The sequence below is a fragment of the Pelophylax lessonae genome, assembly GCF_965119305.1.
Source record: "Pelophylax lessonae genome assembly, chromosome: 6".
Classification (NCBI taxonomy): domain Eukaryota; kingdom Metazoa; phylum Chordata; class Amphibia; order Anura; family Ranidae; genus Pelophylax; species Pelophylax lessonae.
The window spans coordinates 41649294-41658848 of NC_138773.1; positions in this window are offsets into that span (position 1 = coordinate 41649294).

Sequence of the window (9555 nt, forward strand, 5' to 3'; positions counted from 1 at the left end):
TTAAATACGGGTAAACCCAAGAACAAAAATCAAGGCCTCTTGATCCCTTTAGAGAAAGAGAGCCTTGACTGATGGGGGCATGGCCAAGAGCTTGGATTAAGCAGGAGGCTACATGGGAAACGAAGATAGGATGGAGGCTTGGGTATGGGGTTGGGCCTGAGCTCAGTTAATAATACCTTCCCCAGGGAATTCTGTGTCCTTTGAAGAAACATGGATGAAGTGCTGCCCACCCCCCCGCCCCTTTTTTCGATTGGTCTGGTACAGCTTTAGTGGCGGTTTTGACCTTGTCAGCAGTTAAAGTTCCGGTAATTGGTTATGCCCTTGTTTGTAAATTGGGGGTAGGCTGTCTGTCCAGCACTTATGGTAAGGACAGACCCCCCCTCCCCTTTATTGGAATTCAATTTGTTAATGACTAATGCTGGCCTTACACTAGCCGTAAAATCGTTCAAACTCATTTTCGAAAAACGAACACTCGGCCGTGAGAGCAGACGATCGTGCCATCATGCAATGACCGAATTTTGAACGATAAATCTTTCAATGAACATAAATGAATCAGTTTTTCGTTCATTTTGTCACATATACCTAGGGCAAACAGTTCAGGCGAGAAACACATTAACCTTTAAATCTATCGTTAGTTCGGCAGAATTTTCCAAACTGTTCCTTCGATTTTTCAGCTCTGAAAAGTTAGAACCGATTTTCTTTTTGTGCCCATTAACTGGACGAAAAACTAACGAACGGACCAAATGACAGATTTTTGAACAATTTTTGGCTAGTGTATGACCAGCATTAGAGTGCTCACAGTACAACTGTGACCGTCACTGGTCTAAACGTGTACTTGTTTTGGTATTGCCCCTTGCCCCAAACCCAAATGAAAGCTGTGGCTTTTATGTGGGGAGGGGGCAAGGGTGATTTGTTATTATATTAAAATTGTTTCGGGGCCTATGCGCCTCAGCAGTCATGTAATATTTTGCAGCTTACTGGTCCTTAAATTTAATGGCTGCATTAGTTTTCTTTTTTCCAGGTTTTTCCCCTTTATTTTCATCTTGTGGTCCTGTCAGTAGCACGCTTCTTTTTTGTAGAAATTAATTGGGGGGTTTAAAAAAGTAGCAGGGGAGTTGGTAGGTTAGGATATATCAGCAGAAAAGTCATTAATGTCCCTGAGTATCTTAGTCCCAAAGAATTAAAGTGGTTGTAAACCTCACAAATAAAATATGAACAAAGAATATCCCTCTATAGTCTATAATTGTCTCAATTAAGAGAACTAAGTGTCATTTCTGTCCGCTGCTTCGTTCCTCTGCTATCAGCATGAGTCACATCCGCACCAAGTTTTCCTGACATCAAGAGAAAAAAGTTGATTGGGGAGGGACTTCAAGCAGATTGACAACCTCAGCTCTGTTTCTGTGTGCTGTGTGGAAGTGGGGTGTGTCCCTTCCCTCCATTCAGCTCTCAGAGCTCTCCTCACTGAGCTCTGTAGAGTGTAACTAAGCTCTCTGCCTCTTTTTTTCCTGACAGCTTAGGAAAGCTTTATCAGTTCTGGACTTTAAATAGATGTAGATAAGAGAAGACTGCAGTTCAATAGGTACAACTTAAGTAGGAGGTGTATCACCTTAGGCCATTCACTTCACTGGGTATATGCAAGGGTTTACAACCACTTTAAGAAGTGATCGAAGGGTTAGGAGGATCAAGGATTTTGTCTATTAACTGTGGATGAAGCTAATAGTGTGCTTATGGTAAAAGTTCTAGTTAGGGTATTTAGGTAATTGTCCTTTCTCAAAAAAGGCTTTCAGTTATGTTCTCTGCTGGTGATAGCATTAGTTGGTTTGTTGTTGGGGGTCTGCCTGAATGGAAAAACAATTGGATGTTTCCTGAGAATTGTTGGTATTGCTGATGTTAGACTGGTAGATATTTTGAAATTAAAAAATGTTGTATAATCAAGAAGAATTAAAAAAAAAAAAAAATGTAAGAAATTAGAACTTGATAGATTATGCACAAGTAAAGACAAAGGTATAGACAAGGCCCTGGAAATACAAAAATATGAAATACAAAGAACCTGACCACCTAACATCAGCCTTAATATTAATAATCAGATAAACATCCAATTGGTTCCCCATTTGGAAACACCCTTTGTGAAAACTATGTTAATATCCTTAACCGGGCTGTCCGATCAGATGTCCCCCATCAAATTTCGATCCTGTCTGCCAAAAACAGATGCATGGTGGTCCTTTTTTCCATCCGACTGGTGGACCGGATCAGATGGCATCGGATGGAAAGGGACAGAGACCCCTTCTCTGACCCAGAGAGAAGAGCGGGACTGTGTTATCCGCCTGCTCAGTGGGGATCAGCAGAGAGATCACCTGCTAAGAAAACAGAATCCACATAGCGGAGGCATCCGTGTGAAAGGGGCCTAAACAGAACTTTCACCAACAGCACACTATCACCTCCATCCACAATCAAGAGACAAATCCCCACTACACCAACTCGCCCACAACCACACACAGTATTAAAAGTAAAAACAATGGGAACATTGCAATCCCCCCTTCAGTGGATACAACCCAAGAAAATAACATTCTCTTCTCCAATCTGAACCAGTAACACACTTACTGTCCTGGAGTGACTACATTCACTCGTCATATTGTATCTTGTAACCCCTTTGCGCCAACCGTTTGCACATATGTGGCCTCTTGGTGGGTGGGCCTTCGCCCGGCACAGTTACCAGCGTCTAACAGACAGCTCTGGGTCACTGCTTGCGATTGGGAGCTTTCCGATCATGTGACCGCTGTGACAGCCATTCACAGCGGTCATATGATCATAAGCCCAAAGGTAATAGAGATGACCAGGGACCATCTGGTCCATGGTCAGTCCTATGGTAAATGGCTCCGCCAGCTGAATCATTCTCCAGCTCGCCGATCGCACAGGCGAGCCAGGAGAAACACAGGAGGGACACCCCCGTCCCTGTTTCGCCGCCTGTAAAAACAATGAAGCGGCTGAAGAGCCGCTATGATTGTTTTTACAGTGCAAGGAATCGCTGGCAGAAAAAGAAGTCTGTAGCTGCACCCATCTTTCAGATATCCCCACTCAAAGTTCACAACGTCATATGATGTCCTTGGGCGGGAACTGGTTAAGCAATAACACTAGATCTATGTGCAGAGGCATTTTTTAGCCTTTTCTCTCAAGTGGTTATAACGGGGTTATGGCTCCAGCTGTATGCCATAACCTAGGTACTTTTTATTCAGCCAGTGATGCTCTTTCATCTAAAAGCAATTCTAGCATGGTAGGGAGAGAAGAGATCTGGGGACATATATATGCCTCTATAAAGATAACCTGTCATGCTTTATTTCTATCACAAGGGATGTTTAAATTTCTGGTGATAGGAAAAAAAGTATGTAAACGGTGCTCGCCCCATACATGTGAGTTATCGCTACAAATGTTATAGCAAGAGCAAAAATTCTAGCGCTAGACCTCCTCTGTAACTCTAAACTGGTAACCTGCTAAAATTTTTAAAGCGTTGCCCATGGAAATTTTTAAGTGTCCTAGTTTGTTGCCATTCCACGAACGTGCGCAAATTTAAAACATTTTAGGTATCTTTTTACTCAGTGTAATATCATCTTTTATTTGTTACCTAAAATGGGGTTATATACTGTGGTTTTTGTTTGCAATAAAATTCAGTAAACACTTGCCGACCACCGCACGACTATCTACGTCGGCAGTCAGCCCCGGCCAGGCAAAGTGACGTAGGTCTACGTCGGCACTTCCCGCCGGTCCGGTGCGCACTCCCGCGCCCCCCCCCCCTGCCGATGGCTTGATTGGGTTTAGAACCGATCAGTCATCAGGTCCAGGCCAATGATTTTTGGCCTGGATCTGTTGATCGGTTCTGCCCAATCAGATTCTGTGCTGAGCCTGTGAAATATAAACACAGGCTCAGAAAAGATGTGTCCTCCCCTCCCATGATCCTTTTTGGATCCAGCGTGAGAGGAGAGCACATCTAACTGTAAGTACTGCACCAAGCACATACATACACACTTAGATAGGCACATTTAACCCCCGATCGCCCCCCCAGTTAACCCCTACACCCCCTGTAACAACACACACTGTATACAGTATATAGCATTTTCCTATATACCTGTATAAGTGTGATTTGTGACCAGGTGTAGCGTTTGCGACCCCCCCCTTTTTCACTTAAAATACCCGCCAACCCCCCAATAAAGATTTAACCCCCTGATACCCCCTGATCCCCCCCTGATCACCCACAGTTAACCCCTTCCCCCCTGTCACATTGCATACTAATACAAATGTAATATACTGTTTTTTAGTATTTTGTATTAGTGTGTTTGTGACCTGAATTAGCGCTAGCGAGTTCGTTTCTGTCCCAAAGGAGGTTTAGGGTCCCCGCCACCCCCCCAATAAAGATTTAACCCCCTGATCCCCCCCGATCACCCCCAGTTAACCCCTTCCGTGCCCTGTCACAGTGTCACTTTTATAGTGTACAGTATATAGCATTTTCCTATATACCTGGATAAGTGTGATTTGTGACCAGGTGTAGCGCTTGCGGCCCTCCCTTTTTCACTTAAAATACCTGCCACCCCCCCAATAAAGATTTAACCCCCTGATCACCCACAGTGAACCCCTTCCCCCCTGTCACATTGCATACTAATACAAATGTAATATACTATTTTTTTGTATTTTGTATTAGTGTGTTTGTGACCTGAATTAGTGCTAGCGAGTTAGTTTCTGTCCCAAAGGAGGTTTAGGGTCCCGCCACCCCCCCAATAAAGATTTAACCCCCTGATCCCCCCGATCACCCCCAGTTAACCCCTTCCGTGCCCTGTCACAGTGTCACTTTTATAGTGTACAGTTTTTTTTCTGATCACTATTATTAGTGACACAGGTGACATTAGCTAGTGTTAGTGTCAGTCTAAAAAAGCGCAGATCCCCGGCGCATAGTTAGAAATAACCCCCTGATTAACACACACGCACACACACTTCTATTAATAGTATAGTGTTTGAACAGATCAATATCTGATCTGATCAGAACTATACTAGCGTCCCCATAGTTTAGGGTTCCCAAAACGCGGTGTTTGCACGATCAGCACTGATTCCGGCCAGCACCTGCGTTTAACCCCTCTGCCCAGCCCACCCACCCAGGTAAGTGTAGTAATCAATAGATTACTGTCACTTACAAAAAAACACAACACACAAAACCGCTGTGTTAGCAGAGTCAGGCCTGATCCCTGCTAGCATTAGCAGTTTTTTTTTGGTAGCGCTTGAAATAGTCCTTGACAACCAGGTGCTTTTATTACCTGTGAGTCGCACTACTGTACCGGCAAATTTAGTTACCAAAATGACCAAACGTTGGTACAGTGGTGAAGAGGTATATAGTATACTGGCCATGTCAGATGAGAGCGATGGGGAAGCCTCACTGGCAGAATCAGGGTCAGTATACGAACCTGATGACGGCAGCAGCTCCCTGACAGATAGCTCCGACGACAGATGGGTCCCTGTTAGACCCAGGTGTACCCGACCCCATTCTGGAGTTGTTGAGATGCAGGAATCGCAGGGTGCTCGTATGGAGCAGAGTGTCGGTACTTTGGCCGCTGATCCTTCTGGTGACCTGGCAAGCACCAGCGGCCTAGTACACCCTGGACCTACTACAACCAGCACTGCAGTAGCACTTGGTGACGTGGCGAGTCCCATAAGTACAGTTGAAGCTGGTGTGGTGGCTAGCACGAGTAGTGGCCCGCAGCCACCGCGTATTCGAAGACAGGCCCGTAGAGCCCATAGTGCCCTCCCTGATGCGCTGGCATATCCCAATTGGCAACCCACTGATTCTACAGCGCCAGTACTTCCCCCATTCACTGCCCAACCTGGAATCCACGTGACAGCTGGTTTTACGCCCCTGAACTTTTTTGAGCTGTTCTTCATGGAAGATCTTTTCAGATCTATTGTGGATCAATCACATTTATATGCACAACAATTTATCGCCGCCAACCCAAATTCGCCCCTTGCCAGACCATTCAGCTGGAAATCAATAACGGTTTCCGATTTTAAAATCTTTCTGGGCCTTTCCTCAACATGGGCATAACCAAACAGAGTGAATTGCGGCTATATTGGTCCACTAGCCCACTTCACCATATGCGCATGTACTCTGCCTCCATGTCCAGGGCGAGATACGAGCAAATTCTGCGATTTTTGCATTTCAGCGACAATGAAATCTGTCCTCCTCGGGGAGACCCTGCATATGATCGGCTCCACAAAATTCGGCCCCTCATAGACCACTTCAATCAGCGGTTTTCAGCCTTGTTCACCCCCGAACAAGTTGTCTGTGTTGACGAGTCCCTGATTAAATTTACTGGCCGCCTTTCTATGAAACAGTACCTCCTCAGCAAGTGTGCCAAGTACGGGGTCAAGCTGTATAAACTGTGTGACAGGGCCACAGGTTATACAGTTAGTTTCCGGGTCTATGAGGGAAAAGATAGCTGTGTGGAGCCCCCCAACTGCCTAGACTACATAGGGAGCAGCGGCAAGATAGTTTGGGACTTGGTGTCACCCTTATCCAGAAAGGGGTACCATTTGTACGTGGACAACTTTTACACAAGCGTGCCACTATTTAGTCACCTGCTGGAATTACAAATTGGCACATGTGGCACCATGCGACCTAATCGCCGGGGCTTCCCCCAACGTCTTGTAGATTCCCGTCCCGTCAAGGGGCGAGAGCCTGCTTGAAAACGGACAAATTGCTTGCCGTGAAGTGGAAGGATACACGGGATGTTTATGTTCTGTCCTCCCTTCACGCAGACACGACGATCCAAATTCCTATGGCAACTGGCGTTATGGAGAAACCCCTCTGTGTCCACGAATATAACCTTAATATGGGAGGGGTGGACCTTAACGACCAGCTTTTGGCGCCGTATTTAGTTGCCCGTAAAGCCAGACGCTGGTACAAAAAAGTGTCTGTTTATTTATTCCAATTGGCTATGCTGAACGCCTTTGTCCTATACAGGGCATCAGGACGAACTGGATCCTTCCGGGAATTCCAGGAAGAGATCATCCTTGCCTACCTGTACCCAGGAGGCATGCCTGCCCAACTTCCCCTTCCAGATGCAGTGAGCCGGCTGCATGAGAGGCATTTTCCACATGTCCTCTTGCGTACCCCTACCCAAACTTACCCCCAAAGAAGATGTCGTGTCTGCAGCAGGTGCGGATTTAGGCGTGACACCCGCTATTATTGTCCCAGATGTCCTGACCAACCTGGTCTCTGTATTGGGGAATGTTTCGAGCGCTACCATACACTAGTAGAGTATTAGTGTAGGCTACAGCACGACACAGTGTAGGGCACACAAACACAGGGTCTCGAAAGATGTTCGCTGGCTATCGACATTTTGAGAGACCCAAGCTGGAAAATCGCAGTACACAGAAAAAAAAGTGTTCCAAAAAAAAATAAAAAAATACAAAAACAGTAGTCGTGTCCGTCATTTTTTATGTTCTTCTACTCTTCCTACTGTACTTTTAATGTACTTTGTTTTTCATTCTTTTGTGAACCTGCATTTCTTGCAGGTACTCGTCGGCTGCCACATTGATTTTATATATTCTGACACAAACAGCGTTTGTGCTCAGCATATATGGATACCTTTGCTGGCAGCAGCTGTGGTGATTTTCTGATTTCAGCACTGCAGTTAAAATCCTATTTAGGTATACGTGGAATATTGTCATGTATACCCGTCATTAAATTCAGTGGGTGGATGTTTGGGCGGTTAATGATGGGTAATACTACACAATATTCCTGTGCTGATTTCTGATAGGTTCTCTTTTTTTTCGTTCAGCCCACAGGCTGCATGAAAAAAAAGAAAAAACCTACATTATATGCCAAACAGGGACCAGCAATGTACTGGTACGTTGCTGGACTTTGAGTGGTTATACCAGGATGATGCCTGCAGATTTAGGCAAGCTTGGTATCGTTTTTTACAGCCAGCGCTCGGCTTAAATTTAAAAGCAATCCTAGCGGATAATTGGCCGCTAGACTGCTTTTACATGTAGTGGGTGGGGACCCCCCCGACCCTGCCTTCCGCGTTTTTTCTCGGGCTCTCCTGTCCCACCGGTTAATCCGAGAGTGCAGCCGGTGGTTCAATTATCTAACGATAGAGCTAATTGGAGATGAGAATGGCTCCAATCATCTCTATGGCCTAAGATACCGGAAGCTACGAGCACTTCATGACTTTGGTTTCGCCAGAAATAAACAGGGCCATTGGGAAATTGGGAAAGTATTTTATCACACCAATTTTGGTGTGGTCAGATGCGTTAAGGTCAGAGGAGAGATCTAGAGTCTAAAAGACCCCAATTTTTTTTAAAAAAGAGTACCTGTCACTACCGATTGCTATCATAGGGGATATTTAAATGCACTGTGATGACAATAAAAATGATTAAAAAAAAAAAAAAATGAAAGGAAAGGTGTCAAAATAACATAAAAAAGCAAAATAAAAAAAATCAAGCCCCCCCTGTCCCCCCGTGCTTGCGCGCAATGGCGCACGCAAGCGTTGGTCTAGTGTCATATGTAAACCGCAATTGCATCATGCATGTGAGGTATCGCCGCGAACCCCAGGTCGAGTGCAGTAATTCTTGCAGTAGACCTCCTCTGTAAGTCTAAAGTGGTAACCTGTAAAGACTTTTAAAGGCTTTTAAAAATGTACGTAGTTTGTTGCCGTTGCACAGGCGTGCGCAATTTTTAAAGCATGTCATGTTTGGTATCTATGTACTCGGCATAAGATCATCTTTTAAATTTTACCAAACAAATTGGAATTATATAGTGTATTTGTGCAATAAATTTTAAAAAATGTATTTTTTTCGCAGAAATTGCGTTTGGAAAATCTGTGCGCAAATACCGTGTAACAAAAAAATTTGCACCATCCACCATTTTGTTCTATAGGGCCTCTGCTTTAAAGAAATATAGAATGTTTGGGGGTTCAAAGTAATTTTCTAGTAAAAAAAAAAAAAAACGGAAGAACAAAAAGTCACAGAAAAGGCTTGGTTTTCAAGTGGTTAGAAGAGTGGGTGATGTGTGGATAAGATTGAGCATAAAATGCTGGGACAGTTTAAAGACCCCCCAAATGACCCCTTTTTGAAAAGTAGAAACCCAAAGCTATTTGCTGAGAGGCATATTGAGTCCATGGAGTATTTTATATTTTGCCCTAAGTTTCGAGAAGATGACAATTTGTGTTTTTTTTTTTTGTTTTTTTTTTTACACAAAGTTGTCACTAAATGATATATTGCTCACACATGCCATGGGTATATGTGAAATGAAACCCCAAAATACATTCTGCTGCTTCTCCTGAGTACAGGGATACCACGTGTGAGACATTTTGGGAGCCTAGCTGTGTACGCTACCCCGAAAACCAATCCCCATCTTCAGGTTTTCTAATGGCGTAAATTGCTGATTTTACCACTGTGCTACCTGTCACAGTTTCAGAGGCCCTGAAATTTCTAGATAGCACAAAACCCCCCCAAATAACCCGATTTTGCAAAGTAGACACTCCAAGCTATTAGCTGAGAGGCATGGTGAGTCCA